The sequence below is a fragment of the Canis lupus genome, chromosome 22 (assembly GCF_003254725.2).
Source record: "Canis lupus dingo isolate Sandy chromosome 22, ASM325472v2, whole genome shotgun sequence".
Classification (NCBI taxonomy): domain Eukaryota; kingdom Metazoa; phylum Chordata; class Mammalia; order Carnivora; family Canidae; genus Canis; species Canis lupus.
The window spans coordinates 55,164,779-55,182,376 of record NC_064264.1 but is presented as its reverse complement, the minus strand read 5'-3'; the positions used below and the strand labels follow the sequence as shown (position 1 = coordinate 55,182,376).

Below are 17,598 nucleotides of genomic sequence, written 5' to 3'. Positions count from 1 at the left end.
GTTACAGAGAGGATAAGTTTGTGTGTTTTGTTCTTCTTAATTTGGAAGGAGGCTGGGTCAGGAAAGTTTTCCTACTGCTGAATAATCTACAGAAATCTTTCCTCTGACTGCCTACACCACTCAGGCTTTCAATGAATTCTAACCAATGCTGATTGAGTTTTTACTAAATGTCAAACACCAGACTAGTAGATGGATAGTAACAGGCCAAAAACAAATGAAAACATTCTCTGTCCTCAGCCTCTCTTTTAATATGGATTCATGTCCCTTTTCCATAATTGAAGGCAGAATGATTTTCATTCATTCATTCTATAAACACTGGGGCCCTATAATGGCTCAGGCACTGTGCTTGGCACAGTTAGGATAATGAAAGGTATCATAATGTAAATAATAACAGAACTGCAATGGCACCTGACACTTGTCTTCATTGCATGCCAGCTATGGTGCTGAGTGCCTTACACCCATTCATCATTTCTTTTAACACCATGAGGCAAGTGTTTGTAGAATTCCCACTTTAGAGATGAGGGCACTGACCAATATGGTCCCCATTTCCATAAAATGTAGTCTAGTGGACAAGCCAGAGAATGAATAATAATTAATGATGTTGTGAAGTGCAGAGTATGATAAGCACTCCCAGGAGCATCTCAGATGGTCTATATAAAGATGCTGTCAAATTACCATATGTGAACAAAAGAAGGACAACTTAAAAAACTAAGTTAGTTTGTAACTTAAACACCTATTTTTGGCACATCAAAAGATGAGAAAGGATCTAATGATCAATTTGAAGTACTTCATTGTATCACATTGGAAGGGATTTGTGTTTTAATTCAATGAAAAAGTGTTGTCCAACAAAACACAGCATTAATCTAGGGTGTCAATGACTTTAGGTAGCAGAAACAAGAACCTCATTTTTCAAAAAAATTAGATACAATCATAAGAAAATGAATGTAATAATCCTCCAAGAAATTGTTTATTTTGTTAGCATCATCTAGATACACTTGACTATTAAAATGAGCTAGGATATTACAGAGCCCAACACTGTGCTTGGCACATAGTAGGCACTCAACCAGTACTTGTGCTCTCCCACAGTATCAGTCTACTGGGGCTGCCATAGGGAGACCATAGACTGTGGGACTTAAACAATGGAAATTGATTTTCTCACAATTCTGGAAGAAGGAAGTCTGAGAGAGGAAGATGTCCACAGGGTGGTTTCTCCCGAGGCCTCTCTCCTAGGCTTGCAGATGACTACCTTCTCTCTGTGTCTTCACATGAACACATTTTCTCTGTGCTCACACACCCATAGTGTCTTGGTAGATATCTGAATTTATTATTATTATTTTTTGTAAGGACATCAGTCAGATTGAGATTAGAGCCCCATCAGTAAGATATCATTTAACCTTAATTATCTCCTTGGAGGCACTATCTCCAAATGCATTCACATTTGGGATTAAGATTTCATTGTAGGGATCTGAGGAAGTCCTAATCCAGTCCATAACATTATCCTTCCCATTTTTCTGCTCAATAGTTATCTTACCCTGTTTGATTTTGTAACTTCCTTTAAAGGTTAAAGTTTCATTTAGTCATTTCTGTATTCATTCAGGTATGGTACACTGCCTCCTGTGTGCTGGGAAATGTACTAGATCCAAGAAAACAGAAGTATAAAGAACCTTCTTAGCACAGGAAGCCCGCAAGACAGAGAGAAGCTCACCAAGGCCACCTGAGCAGCCTGGAGTATCAGTGAAATCTGAGAGAGCCCAAACCAATTAGAAGGAGAATGATCCTCCTCCCAATGTGAGCACAGTGTGGTGTGACCCCGGAACTGCCACTAGCCAGTGTCCGTTCCTCTGGGAGGAACCACAGAGCGATGGAGATAGATGACCCTGTGAGGAAATAAGACCATGTCTTTTAAGGTGTCTCCATGTACAATCTCCATAGAGAAAATTGAAGGAGCTGCCTTGGGAAAGCATGATGCTCAAAACTAAGCCAGAGTAAGCATGTTCATATGCACACTTGCACGTTATCTGGAGGGATAGTGGTGCCACCATCACTGTGCTTCTTCCAAGCCATTTTGAGATGGCCAAGACTGAGCATATTCAATGAGTGTGTTTACTGAAATAATCTTCAGGGAGGACCCTTTGGAAACCTTGGCCTTTTGTAAATGGTTTTGACTAAGAACAAGGAATCTGATGTAGAGAATGAGGCAGAGGAAGTTATCACATTCAGGAAAAGGAAAAAGCATCCTGGGATCTATACACATTACCACTGAACAGGTGGTTAGTGGTACATTCTTTTCCTTTGTGTATTGCAGAACATCATTTGACACAATTGCCTTTCCAGAGAGAAACCAGAGTAAGGAGCACCTGCTTCTATTTCCCTGCAGTAATGTGCTCGGGATTCACTCCAGAGAACATTGTGACGAGACTTTCTTCGGTACCTTAGATTCAGCAGATGTCCATTTGTGAGTATTTTAGACAGGAATTTGTATGAAAGAATATCTTTGAGATGTCTATACATATAACCCCCACAGAGAAACCTAAAGAAGCTGCCTTGAGGAAGCGTGATGTTCAAAACGAAACCAGGCGTAAGCACGCTTTTTGCACATTGGTGCAAACACATACCAACTATTCCTGTGGGATCTGCCCATCCTCAACAGAGATTTCCTGGGCAACCAATACCCCGCTGTGGAAGGGCTGAGGCCAGGACCAAGCCTATATGGTCCCAAGCCTTCTGAGGAGAGAAATGATACCGAGGCAACAAGTTATAACTGATTTGACCTAGACACAGTATGCTTTTCTAACAAGTAATATTACCCTTTCTGAAACCGGATCCAGTATAATTTAGAAATTTCAATACCCATATTGTCTCATCCATTTAAAAGCTAAAGACATGAGAACCATAGTTAGCAAGTAACCAATTTAGAGATTTTAACAACTAAAGAGAGAGAATAGACATTTTCATCACCATGAGAAGATTTATAGTCATTACTGATGCCTGAGATAAGAAAGTGCTCTCAAATATGAGAACAGACTGATTTGGAATTCATTCTTTTCAATGCCTCAGGTCTTATTTTCGAGGTTCCCATTAGGAACATATACCTGTTCCTTTTGTAGTCTCTAAAAATTACTGAGCTACAGATTGAGAAAAGTGAGTGCTTAGTTTCATTATTTTTGTCATTCGGCACTGAGAATGAACAATTGATGTGTTGTTATATTTTAGGAAAAACAAAGTTATTTACATCATTAAGTTTTAATTATAATAAACACAAGTTATTAAAAATCAGAAAGAGGGATCCCTGGGTGGCGCAGCGGTTTGGCGCCTGCCTTTGGCCCAGGGCACGATCCTGGAGACCCAGGATCGAATCCCACGTTGGGCTCCCGGTGCATGGAGCCTGCTTCTCCCTCTGCCTGTGTCTCTGCCTCTCTCTCTCTCTCTGTGTGTGTGACTATCATAAATAAATAAAAAATTAAAAAAAAGAGAAATAAATCTTTAAAAAAATAAAATAAAATAAAATAAATAAAAATCAGAAAGAAATAAAACTTAAACCCAAATTAGTTTTGTGTTGAGCTTGACTGACGAAACCCTGCTTAGTAAACTTGTCTGTATCACCAAAATGCTATTTTTCTTTCTCACACTGATTGAAGGAAGCATCAGCTGAGGAGCTAGAGAAATGGAAAACTGTTCATGACTTCCATAGACCTGCACCTGAAACTGCAGAGTCACTTTGTGGTTATTAACTTATGCTTTGATCCTTGTCTATCCTGAGGTTAAAAAGTAACATAACTATATTTTTTGCTGGTATAAACATGAGTTTCTGACTTTGGCGCTGTTGACATTTTGACCTGGATAATTTTTTTGCTGTGGGCAGCCATGCTGTGCACTGTCGAATATTAAGCAGCATCTCTGGTCTCTAGGCACTGGATACCCAGGAGGACCTCCTCCCAGTTGTGACCTTTGCAGACATTTGCCAAGTGTCCTGAGAAGAGGCTGTAGAATCACCCTGGATTGAGAGCCACTGCTCTGAATGGAAAAAAAAAAAAAAAAAATTACGTTTAAATCATTATGGCCCTCCCCCATTCTTCCTATGCCTTGAAAACTCTAAGTCATAGCATAAACAAAACTTTCATTTGAACTGGCCAAAAGAACTACAGTGTATAGGCTCATTTGTCTTAAGATTCAGGTGGGCCCTTCTTTGAAGCCCAGAACTCTCTCTGTCTCCCTGAGAAAATGAACTGACAGTACAAAGCTGTAAGGATAGAGTCACAACTTGTTCTGGATCTTATTAATCCCTGAGCTGTGTGCATTTAAAAACTGCTTTCCGACGTAAAAATCCTGTCAGGCTGCACTCCCTCAATTTCCTCTGACACTACAGGGTGACATTTAGATATTTGGTTGTAAGGAACTCCCATGTTCCTACTTAATCTTGTTATTGGTTTCACAGGCATTTTTCTCCTCTTACCTGGGATGTTGTTTGCTACAAATTATTGTGTCATTGTTCTGCCAAAAGCATCACCCAAAAGGGATTTTCCTAGCAAACCAATATCAAAACGTAGACAAGATTATCATAATATGAGAGTTGGCATCTTCAAGGCCTCAGGGGTCTTTGTGATAAATCTCTGTTTTTTGAGTGAAACTAGCATGAAGTGGAGTTGAGAAATGCATTAGTAATGGTAGCCGCACAAAAAGTGTTGGCATGTGAGGGTTTCACGCCAAGTTGGGAGTGTGAAGGTAGAGTTAAAGCAAATGCTGGTGTGTCAGTCTTAGACACCTTTAGTCTAGGTAGCTTTACATGCTGATGAGAAACAGTGCACTGAGTTATTCAAAACTAGTTCAGAAAAAAAAAAGGTGCATTCAAGGGAGAGAGAGGAAAAGGGAAAAAAAAAGGAAAGAAAAAAAAACAGGTCAGGCAAGAAAAACAATATCGGTCGAGGGATATCTCATTCAAAATTGTGAAATAATACAATCATCTCTTATGAGAAAATGAAATTCACTTCACAAGCTCAGGTGAACAAAATACAAGAAAGTGAGTTATTCCTCACTCCATGGAGGAATTTGAGAATAGTGCCTGACAAATTTTATTTTTTTAAGAATTTGACCTTGTGCCCAACAGAGAAATCCAAGTGCCTTTTTAAATTAAAAGGAAGAGAAAAGTAGAGGCACCTGAGTGTTTGCTACATAAGAAGACCATGGAAAATAGGAAATAAAGAACATTTCCCTGATGAAAAATGATCTGCATAGAACAAGGCTAGCTATGTTAAGGAGATTAATAGACGGTCTCAAAGAGCAGGAGGAAAAGCTGCAGAAGATCCCCAAAGATGTGTCAGAGTTACTTGACGAGGTATCACAGAAGTCTACAGTACGTGATAGAACAGGGAAACAAGACACACACTCAAAATCCCCTTTCCAAGACCTAATCACTCAACTACTGTACATGTCCTATCAATCCTCTTAACTATATAACTGCACAGCAAAAGCCTCCAGAGCCTCCAGCAAAAGCCTCTAGAAAACGAGATTATGCCTATTTTACAATGCCAAGAACAGAGCCAAATTGCCCAAGTACCCCCACACCCTCTATAACCCAGGAAAGACAAACCGATCTCCAGTAATGGCTCTTGAGTCGTGCTTAAGTGGTTGCACAAATGGAGCATTTGCACCTTCCGGCTGATTCACCAGGACTGTGCAAGCACACCTGCGTGCACACGGGTGTGCGTACCTGTCTGGGGGCTGAGGGATGCTGGTGGTGAAGCAAACTTGGTGGTGAAGATGGTGCCACAAGCCCAGATTAGACTGAAGGCTTCCAGGGAGTTGCTAAGAAAACACAAAAGAGTCATACTGAAGCATTGAACTCACAATTTCTCTGACAGTAGCACTTTGCAGTTTTCCTTCTAAACAAGAAGGAAATAAAAAGAGAGCTGTTATTAGCTAGGAGAAATAATTATCAACTTCAAGCAATTCTAATACTTTACTGAAAAGCAGTATCAGAAGATGTTATAAACAACTAAGACGAGCTCTCCCCCCCTCCCCAGGGCCCGATGCCAATGAAGCAGGAATGGCAGTCCCCATTACCACGAAGTGTACGGAGTTGTGCCAGCTCTTTCCAAGTCCAAATGCAGACAGCGAGAACATGACCTTGGTTGCTCCCTGTGCTACTTCCATTTGCAAAAGGACCATTATATTACAGCAATAAAAGTGCTTACAAAGTGTTGGCGGATTTCTGCCAGAGATGAATAAATACCACTTTGGATTGCCTGGTTGGTATTCTTTAGCTTTATGAACTTGAACCTGACTCTTTTTAGGGCAACTGAACTTTGGGACCGAATACAGGGCTTCGAGGTATAAACAAGGTCCCCATCCACACATTGCCAGGGACCGACAGGCTCAACGCTGTTGGGCTGTGGAAGACCGAGGACACCACTCATCACAAGTGGCAACCCTCCTGACGACTTTTAAATGGGGTTCTGTTTAGTGACAGCGAAGGGAAAATGTTAGGAAAAGTGGCCACAACCCTGTTCAATTTTAAGTAACATCGAATTCAGGGACATGATTTTTATGTGTCATTGTTCTAGAGATGGGTTATGGTTTATCCTTTCAAAAATTCACATCTGGAGAGATGAACAAGAAGTCCTCTGTTTGATGAGTTCTCTAACACTCAACACAGGTCACATGACTGGACTGGCATTGCCCAAGGAACACTAAAAAAGCAGTGTTTAGAGGATTTCTCCTTGGCTTCAAAAGAAAAAGGAAATATATGTACATTGGGAAAACAATACCAGGACATGCCTTCATGCGTTTTGCATGTCTCCTTTAACATGGTCCTTAGAAGAAATTGCCGGTGACACCTATGAACACCCCCAGCTGTCCTTTCTCTCAGTTGCTCCTTAGAGTTCTGGCCCTTGACTCCCTCCACAGCACTCACTGCCCTCGAGGCACATTTCTGCCCCTGCACACCTGGGAGAACTGTCAGCATAGGGTCATGATCGCTCTCCAGGGGCGAAAGCAAGAGGCCATTCTTGACCTCTTGGCAGCGTTTCCCAGAATTGATATCCCCTTTTCCTGCAGTATTTTCTTTTTCTTACTTTTTGTGGTCCCCTTCTCCTTGATTTTCTCCTGTCACTCTGAAATCTTACTCTCCTCTCATTCACTGTCTCATTCTCCTCCATGAGTACCTTAAAGATCCATGTTGCATGAGGGTGCACCTTGCTTTTCTTCTCTCATTACTTTATGCATGTTCCTGGATGAGGCTCATTTGCACACGTGACTTCTACTATCACTGTGTGCAGATGACTCTCTGGTCTGTGTCTGTGCCTCTCTCCATATGAAGGTCCTGTGGACACCTCCAGCCTGGCCGATCCACAACCTGGCTCATGCTCTGCATTTCCACACCTGCTATGTGTCTAACACTCATATCCCTTTGCAGGAACCTCAGCCACACCAGCCTTTCTCTCCTTGCTGCCCCTTACCACCCTCTCCACATTCTGCGGGCCTGACTTCTAGTGTCGCTGGGATTCATCCTTTCCTTTTTATTCCTACTTGTTGCATTGATGACTGCAGTATATCCCTTTTAAGTCTTCTAAGATTTTTCTCCCTACTCCTCCCTCATTAAATAGAAGTTCCAGAGATATCTCTCTCTCTGTGTGACTATCATAAATAAATTAAAAAAAAAAATTAAAAAAAAAAAAAAAAAGAAGTTCCAGAGATATAACTTAAGATATAACTAGAGACATAATATGAAGTGATCTCTAGTAAAAGTTAAAATATTTTAAACTTTATATTCAATCTTAAGTTTATTTGAATTATGCATTCTTCTCTATGCCTTACATTCTGGACACATTGGAGACAGTGTTGAAACTCCACACCACTGAGAAAGCCTGAATACTCCATAGAGGCACTTCCTGTGATGAGTGGTTTTGTGACTCTCAGCCCATGTGACCACCCAGCCTTGATCAGGAACGTAGTCCAACTGCTCTTCTTGTCTCTATTCTCCACTATCACCATTTTCTTCACAATCCTGCAGGGAGATTTGTAAACTACATATCTGATCATTATTGCATTTTCCTGATCACAAGCCTTGGGGCACTCTCGCTGCTTCTGGAGATGCACTCAGTGCATGGGGGGCTTCCAGCCCAGTGTTTCCATCCTTCCACGCTTACCTGCCCCCCACTCACTCTAACTATGTGAAGAACTTCTGTGTTTCTGTGTCATGCAAGTTCTTCCCTCATGCCTATATTCTCAACATAGAATGTTCCCTTCTCCTACTTTTTGTCCTTCTGATTTCTACCCATCATTCAGCATCATCTAAAGTGTCACCATCCATGGACACTTCTATGTCACTATCCATGGCACCTTTGTATTTTTATTGTTTGATTGCAGGTTTCTGTTCCCGTATTACTATAAGCTTATTGGGGCTTAAGGAGCCACATTCTGTTAGACTTTCTGTTGGAGTTTTTTTTTTTTTAAGAAGCAGGAAAGAAAAGGAAGGAAGAATGGAGAGAGAACGTCCTTCTTTCTCTCTTCTTTCCCAGTCTCACTGTCTTGCCTGTAGCTAGAGGGCACATCTGCCCTTGAAACTGATTACCTAATTAGTCTATAAAATGCTTTATTGAACAGTAATCTTAAGCCAGGCATCATGCTGTGTGATGAAGATAATAAGGTCGTCTCTGCTCAGAAGTGGTTCCACCACTTCCTTCCAGCATGATCTGTGTAAATTAATAAATTCTCTTGTCTTAGTTCCCTTTTTTTCTAAACAGGAGATACTAATGATACCTTCTCACTCGGGTTGTCATAAAGATTAAGCATACATACAATTGCTTATGGACGCGTCTCAGAACAAGTGCCCTCAGATAACTGTCTTTTCCTCTCTGTATCAATCTTTCATTCCAGACCTTCAGGATATGCTAAGGGACTGGGAACGGTGTGGGGGGTTAAAGAAATCCATGTCCTCCCATCTCAGAAACTACACTTATCTGTATCCGAATCCCCCTCTGCTACTCACTAACTTTGAATGGGAGTTGGGACAAGTTACTCAATATCTCTGAGTTTAAGTTTCCTTTCCTTCGAGAGGAGGACAATAATAGCATATATCTCATGGGGTGTTTTTCAGAGAAATAAATTGATGCCTGCATTAATATGAATAAGAGGACCGGGTCATAATAAGCATTTGCTAAGAGTGGATATTACTACCCATGCAACTGCCTCCAGGCTTCTCACCTGATTTGCCTCGCTATTTTTACTATTTATTCTTATTTTTTAAACAGTATATACTCCCTTCCTTCTCCACACGGCAGCAGCCCTACCCCATGACCTTCTTCTGGGTCTCTGTTTTCAATGTTTAGTGTCATGGCTTTCTCAATTTACTGGTTTGGGTTTGTTTATTTCTCCAAATCATGCTATAATGAAGACATGTTATGAAGGGAATTTTTTAAATTCTTACCTGTAACTCATCCAGTAGTTACTAGATGAAACCATTGTGATAGTCACTATAGTACTTCTACTGGGAGACTTCTGGATCAGGAGCCTGCTTTTCCAAGGTGGTATGTGTGGGAGGGTGTCTCTGTGCCGTTGCTCAATGAAGGTATGGGGGTAGAGGCTGGAAGTGCTGTGTGTTCAGTGGTATAATAGGAGGATTATAAGGCATGGACTGGGGCAGAGGACAGACAGCGCTCTGCATGCAGGGTCAGGGAGACTCCAGAGAGGAAGTGACCTTTGCCCTGGGCCTCCATTAGAATCTACTGGAAAAGGATTTACAGTGCTGATTGGTGTTGATAAAACTAAAGGAAAAGAAAAAAGCAGAGAACCCCCAGTCAGCCTGAATCATCTGACTCAGGCCAGATGTAGATCACTTGTGCTTCTGAAGAAATCTTGACAACTTGGGTCAAAGGTTCACTGTTGATGACTCAAATGGGTGCGATGCCAACAAAAGATAATCCTCTGGATCCATGGTTCCCAGGCTCTTAGAATGCAAGGATGTCCTTTTAATACCTTTTTTCCTAGAATTTTCCATGTAACAGGAAATACACTTTTAGAATCAATCAATTAAATTAAGAACAATTGTCATGAATTCAATATCAATTATATGTGAATTTGCATTTTTCTTCAGTGAAAATTTGCATTTTGATAAGCATAATAATACATATATGTGCAAACCTATTATTATTATTTTTCAACTTATATGGGTTCTTGGAAACCTTGCAATAACTTCAAAAGTCCCCTAGGGTCCCTTTCCTAACAACCTTCAGGATCCATTGATCTAGATTTTAACTAAAAGTTTCTATCAAGGGGTTTATTTGAGAAATTTACAATCTCTAAGAATTTAACAATTTTGGTATTATGAAATACTTACTAATTTTATAGACAGGTTATTTGTTTTACTGTCCACAGAAAACCTATGACCAATTAATTGATAACTAGAATTAGAATGATAATAAATATGATAAATTAGAATTACAGGCATAATTTGCCCTCTTTTTAAGAGCATGCCAGTGCTACTTGTCCTCATTAATGGTCATGTTTCCAAAAATCATGAACAAATTCATCCCTACCCTTCTTCTGAATTTTCTTGTCTTTTACAACAAGGTCAGCACAGATGGTAGATGACACCTGAGGGGAATTGCTCTGCAGGTCAGCACTGCCTGAATGATCTGTTAGGTGTGGGGATGTACAAATCAAACAGTACATTTCCGGAATGTCTGAAAATGTGGGCCACATGTGGCCAAGGAGATATTTTTGAAAGTATAAGCTGATCTAGCCAAAAACTCAAGGGCTCTGGGTGGGGTTGGAGGTGGGCAGAGAAACATTTTACAACTTACAGAAATCAACCACTCCAAGAAAAGTTACATCTGAGCTTTAACTGTGCGATGGTTCCCATGCCTTCTCCGTCCCAGGAGGTCAGTCGGACCCAACTCTCCAGAAGCAGGGCTGCCACAGAAAAGAATCATCATTGTCAGGGTTCCCGGGTAGCTCAATTGTTAAAGCATCCGACTTTGGACTTCAGCTCAGGTCATGATCCTAGGGTCATGAGATGGAGCCCCACTTCGGGCTCCACACAGAGTTTGCTAAAGATTCTCCCTCTCCCTCTGCCTCTCTCTCTCTTTCTCAAAAAATAAAAAAAAGGAAAGAAATGAATCATCATCAGGGAGTGTCTCAGCAAATGGGGTGAGAGGGCAGTGTGACAATGTGACTCTTGGCATTTCTTATCGGTAGAGGCTCACCAGTGGTGAATTGTAATAGAAAGAACATGTGTTCTGCTGTCATCAAGACCTGAGTTTGTAATCCACTTTTACAATTTATTAGCTTTGCCTTCTGGGGCTATTACAGAGTGTTTCTGGACCTCCACTTCCTCATCTTGAAAATAGAGCCTTTGCCTCTTATAGGCTAGGGTGTGGGTTGAATGCGATCACGCGTACCAAGTGCCAGGAAGAGCCTTATGGAGCTGGATTAGAACAGAACAGGGTTGCAATTTCTTCTGAAGCTTCTTGAGTCATTTTCATGTTGCAGCGCAGCTTCCTTCCTTTTGAACTGCATGTGTCAGCCTCCCTGGGTGGTGAAGGCTGGAGAGGAAAGAATCCTCTACCAAGGGAGCACTGCATCCATCTTACCCTCCTCAGGGGCATAGCTGCTCTAAAATTACTCCTGTCTGTGCATGCACTCTTACGGTAAAGCTGTGTCCCAATCCTTGACGTGGGCCTCTCATCTTTCGTCAACGTTCTCCTTTGAAATAGCCTCCACGTTTTTTACAATGTCACCCAGTTTTGGCTGAGAAATGGGGAATGAAAAGACATTAGTTCTGTTGACAGCTCAAGGGGACAGAGTGCCTTAAAAGACTGGGAAGTCCAAAGGCCATGCATGCAGGTTACAGACAGCTCTCGACAGGATGGTTAAGGCAAGGATGCTCAGGCAGGACTGCTCAGGTTGGATCTCAGCTCTCCCACCTGCTCGCTGCATGAGCTTGTGCAAACAGATTGTGCAAACAGCTTAATCTTCCTGTGTCTCGACTCCTTCATCTTAAAAATGAGGAGCATAATTATGTTATCAACCTCCTAGGTTTTTCACAAGAATCAGTGTAATCATAGATATAAAGGGCTTGGAGCAGAGCTCAATTCATGTACGGTGTTAGAATTAGCTCTGACACTAGTATGGTTTGGGAAGTTCTTGTCAGCTAAAGAACAGGACCAGGAGACGTTGTAGCAGTAGCCAGGCAGCGGGTATATGAAAGGGTATCTGATCATTAGAATTAATTTGAAGTGTCCAATTGCAGGTTGCAGCTATGTTAAAAAAAGACTGGTGTCATGTGGGTAGTGATGCCCATGCATTGGTAGCCTTAGGAAATTGATCCTAGGTGGCACAGAGCAGAAAACAACAACAACAAACCCCCAAACCCCCAAAACTCATACACCAACTTAAAATGTTCAAACACTCTGGTTTTATTAATCAGTTTAAAACATACAGCTAGATGTGAGGGGAAGGTGAGAGGAGGTGGGCTAGCAGGATAAATCAAACAAGTAATCTACTTAGAATGCGGGGCATGCAATGTTCACATGTTCTGTCTATCTCTGCACTCTTTCCTGCAGATGGGGTATTTGGGGTTTGAGCAAGGTGCCCTGGAGTCAGCGACAGACATCGTTCCCCTGGAGAGACACCAAGACAAATAAGCCTAGACAAAGTCTGTAGATTGCCAAAGAGCCTGCTAAGCAGCCATGGGATTTATCAGTATTTCTGGGGTAAGGTTCTCTGGGGACAGAATGGGTTGTCACCACAAGGTGGCTGAGAGACAGTCTTGTGAATATTGAGCTCCTGTGTATTTAGTGTATCCTGAATACGTACGTTTCTTGTATGTTGGTATATCAAGTCTCATCCATAGGTAGACTGTCTTGACCACTTAGTGCTCTGATGGCTTCTGTTTATTTAGTGCCTCAAGCAGCTTAGGATATCCATCCTCCACCCCTTTTATCTCCACGTTTAATGCCATTATTCCATTCATGCATTGCTTATGGGGATCACCCATCCCTGATTTTTCTGTTCTTGTAATACGAAGAAACTTATCAAACAATATGAACAATGGGTATGTGGAGCTTTCCTACTGCGTGGCAAGCTTGAGAAAATATTTAAAATGCATGGTTTTGACAAATGGCCTCTGAGCAGATTTGCAGGTCAAAGAGGTCCTGAAATCAGAGTTTTTTTAACTAGGGACCAATCCAACAGTCTACACGCACCCCAGAACATGACAGGCTCGCTGGGAACATTTGCCAAATTAATGCGTGCGTAAACTTTGCAAGCCTGAGCGAATTATCCTAAGTGATGTTCTTATGGTAATTGATAATCTGCAGTGTGGCTTCACATAAAGTGCCCCTTTTAGTTTTCACGATAATGCTGGGAGGCAGAAGAACAGGATTTACGAAGTCTGCCTGAGAGATGGAGAACTGAAGTCCTGAAATGTAAGTGGTTTAACGTTATACACAGCCAACCCCAGATGGAATAGATTCTAGAACTCAGATTTTCTGCTTCTTCATGTTCTTTGGGCCATGAGTCCTCCTCTTTCTCTCTACAGCCCCAGCCATCTAGCAGGAGCTATGTCATCCTCAACTGGACCTGTAGGATCTCGTGACTTCCAGGGTGTAAACCATGACCAATTAGCTGTGAAAGTTCAGCACAGTTATAGGACTCTGGTAAACATAAACAGCCTGCTCCTTGCATTACATGTTATTTGACTAATTTAAAAGTATATCTGCTTGTTGTATCCATTATCACTTGTCTGTAAACATTTGCTGGAGCATATGCAATACTGAACTTTATCTCTTAAGAGTGATTTATGTGTATTTACTGGTAAAGGTATAAAAAAAAAAAACAAGTTCATCAACTGAAAGGTATCTAGAGACAGAGTCTCACTTTTTTCAACTTGATACTTAGAAGGGTCTCCGGAAATCTGAGACTGAGAACGATATTGCCAAATGGGTGCCAGTCATATTTAAGTCTTCCAGAATCCTCCACGGCTTAGATATTTTGGATAATAGAAGCACTGGGCTCGTCTCAGAGCTGTGTGACCCCCAAGGATACAGGATGTGATGAACTTGCCATCAACACCCCAGGAGGCAAGTGAGCTAAACAATACTTGTTCATAATCCCCTCCCCATCCTGAGATAATGATGAAACTACTCCTGGAAAATGAGTTTGTGGTCTTGTGCCTCAGAGAGGATGCAAAATAAAACAAGGATGCATAGGTATACCCCGGTATTTTCTGTCACCTTTTGGGTAATGCTTAAAGAGATGGACCTGTATCAGTACTAACGCAGACCGGCATACCAGCCCACCATGACCCTCCCCAGCACACTCTGGGTGGCCACTGACTGTCTCCATGCAGACTGGCTTCTCTGGTCGATCCTAGCACTGCTGTAGGATTTGTTTTCCCCTGAAGTTGCCAGCTGTGGTCATTGAGTACAGTTGTGAGGAGGCTGCTCTGAATTTAGTTTGGATTTCTCTAATTTTAGTCGCATTAAAGAACCCCGGGAAGGGATTTGTAATGGGTTACAGCATCCTTTGATTTTTTGGCCAGTGAGTGTCACACAGCTGTGCATATGTGTTTATAGGTCTAAGCATGTGTGTGTGTGTGCATGTACATATGTGCACGAGTAAAAGAGGGAGAGAGGAGGAGAGGAAAATGAGCAGACAGAAAGCAGTGGAGTCATTATCTGCCAATTTGATTGCTTATAGAAGCCAAAACAGCTTCCGAGATTTTTAATAAAATTAACAGTGAAATTGTAAGTGATGAAAAGAAAATAAGTATGCATATCTAATGATTGCGGACATGCAGAATTGTTTTCTCTATGAAATTTGATGCTCCTGAGATATTCAACAAATCATAATGTATTAATAAAATAATGAAAACATGGTGGAAAACTTTTTTTGCCGAAAGAGTCTGTGCAATTTGGAATTGTATTGAACAATCTAGTTTTCAAAAGCAGTGATAAATCCTGTGTCTGGCAACATAAAATGGAACTAATCTCACAGTGGGAATAGTGAGATAAGATGATCTTGTTTTCACTTATGACACTGAACAAATAAATATGAAGCAGAAGTCCTCTCAAAATGTGTTCCATCATCAGATATATTTGATTAATCAAATCATCTCTGAGTGTGTATATATGTACGTATATGTAAATAGTAAGAGCATATACCCTTATTGTTTTGTTCCAATACTTCCTAAAAACATTTCTTTGATTTTCTTTTTTTTTCTTTGATTTTCTTAATGACTCTATTTATAGGACACTTACAGCTAGCAATCCTAGTTTACGTACATCATTTATCTGAAGCACTGAAAAAGAGTACCAACACTTTTTACTATTTGCAGATTTCTTCATTCAGGCTCTGTACTAATTTTTTATTTATTTCTCCCTCAATGAACATTCAAACTGTTCTTTCTTCTAGAGTGTTCCAAATACAATTTTATCACTTGAGCTCTAAGGCACTTGAACAAAGCCAAATGTATACATACATGCAAAAATCCAATTTTCATTTTACAAAAATAATAGCCATCATTTACCAAGCACCAGGAACTCTGTTGAGCATTTTTCAAACATCTTTTTTTTTTTCTTAAACCTTACAAAATCCTCGAATATGGGTGTTATTATCTTTATTTTTATTGATAACTTACTGAAGCATAGGGATTAATTAATTTGCAGGAGAAGGCAGAGCCAGTATGTTACAGAGAAGAAATTCTAAAATTCTATCTTATATTATTTCTTTTGGAAATGCATATTTTTAAAGGTTTTTACTTACTTATTTTAGAGAAAGAGAGAGAGAGAACATGAGTAGGGGGGCAGAGGCAGAGGAAAAGAGGATCTCAAGCAGACTCTGTGCTGAGCGCAGAGCTCGATGCTGGGCTCAGTCCCAGGACCCTGAAATCATCACCAGAGCTGAAACCAAGAGTCAGCCACTTAAGCACTGAGACACCGAGGCACCTTAGAAATATAGATTTTTTATTTAAACTATTTTTCAAGAGAAGGATGGTATAAATATCAAGGAGAATTAACAAAGGTATGTGTTCCCCTTTCATATAGATTGCCTTCAATATGTAATTGCTAATAAATATATATATTTTAGCATGACATAGAATCTATTTGTCATTCTTTTTTAAGATTGTCATTTTTAATTTTATAATGCACTCTTTTTAATGTTACTTCAGTACTTTTAAGACTTGAGAATCATTTTTTTTTTTTTTTCTCTTTGGAAAGAGTAAACTATAAATTGGTAGTTTGGTTAGGATGCCTGTCCTGTCCATCGGGTACAGGGAATCAAATGGCCCCTGAGAATGACTCAAAATTTCCTCTCAGAATACATTGCTTCCTTATATTTTGGACATGGAAAAAGTCAAATATGCAAGATCATTTTTGACAGTCTCGAGGGTAAGGAAACAAAATGTGCTTCTTATATCTTCTCTGGGTAGTAAACAAAGGACCGTAATTTGTTGATGAACAAGATATCCATATGACAGTTGTTAAAGCAGGTTAAGGCTTTGAAGAGAATGGTCTTCTACTTTCAAGAAAGCTGGGTGACAGGAACGTAGGCTAGGACTTTTCCGACTGCTTCCAGCTAAACTGAAAGCTCTTCAAGTAAAGCATTTCCTAAAAATGTTGAAGGCAAATACTGACTTGTTATCATTTATTGGCAAGTTATTACCACACGAGCTGTGAACGTACTTCTGTTTTTCTATGGCAGCTGTATTAATTGCTTTCTTTGATTATGAAGTAATACTCTCTCTGAGACCAAATTAGCGAGCAGAGATAAGATTAGGGCAGCCGGAGTTCCTTCATTTGTCATCTTTTACAGTGGCATCTTGAAACTCCTGCAAATTGCTTTATTGATTTTAATGCTTTTTCTTCAACTGAAGTAGAATCCTTAAATAAAAACTTTGGGTTTTTATTTATATTTTTCCCCAATCTGATGGACTTGGTGGTACTTGGGCTGTATAGTAGGAAATTGCCAGTTACTTTTGCCAAGATGCGTGTATCTAAGGACACCTTCTCTCTGAAGTGCTGAACATACCTCGTGTTGCCTTGAGATCCTCTGTGCCTCAATGCAGAGAAGTTGGCAATGTTAGTAAGCTAGTCAGATGAGGACTCCAAGAAATAAATATTTACAAGGATTCGTGAAAAGTTGTCTTCCAAACACGTGCTACAAATTTTCCTTTATCCAAATAAGAGCATTGTCACTGATGAAATTTGAACATCTCCATTTGACCATTTAATTCTTAACTCAAGATGTAGTATACACTCTCTATATACCTAATATTTCATCTGTAAGGTTAATAACAATGTGTGTCTTCTATCATCTCTCTAAACCTATATAGTCTATTTCTTGAAGCCACCAGGGTTTTAAAAATCAGTATTCTTTCTTCAATTGGGATAACAGCCATTGTAGCAGATACTGATTCAACCAAAAGGGAGTTGAAACAAATGATCCAGTTTTTTTTTCTTTTCTAGTATCAGAATTCCAGGCAATCTTCAATCTGCTAGGTCTTCCTCCACTAGTTAACCCTCTAAGAAATTCATGGCATCATTTACAAACCTCTTGAATCTCGTTGTACCTGACTCATCTTCATTCTCTAGCGCACCA

The 17,598-nt window shown here is 40.4% G+C and overlaps 1 long non-coding RNA gene across 1 annotated transcript in view; it reads left to right on the top strand.

Annotated features, from left to right (window-relative positions):
* Positions 1-17,598, top strand: part of LOC118351961 (uncharacterized) — an 85,913-nt gene that overhangs the window by 15,512 nt on the left and 52,803 nt on the right. The window lies entirely within an intron of this gene.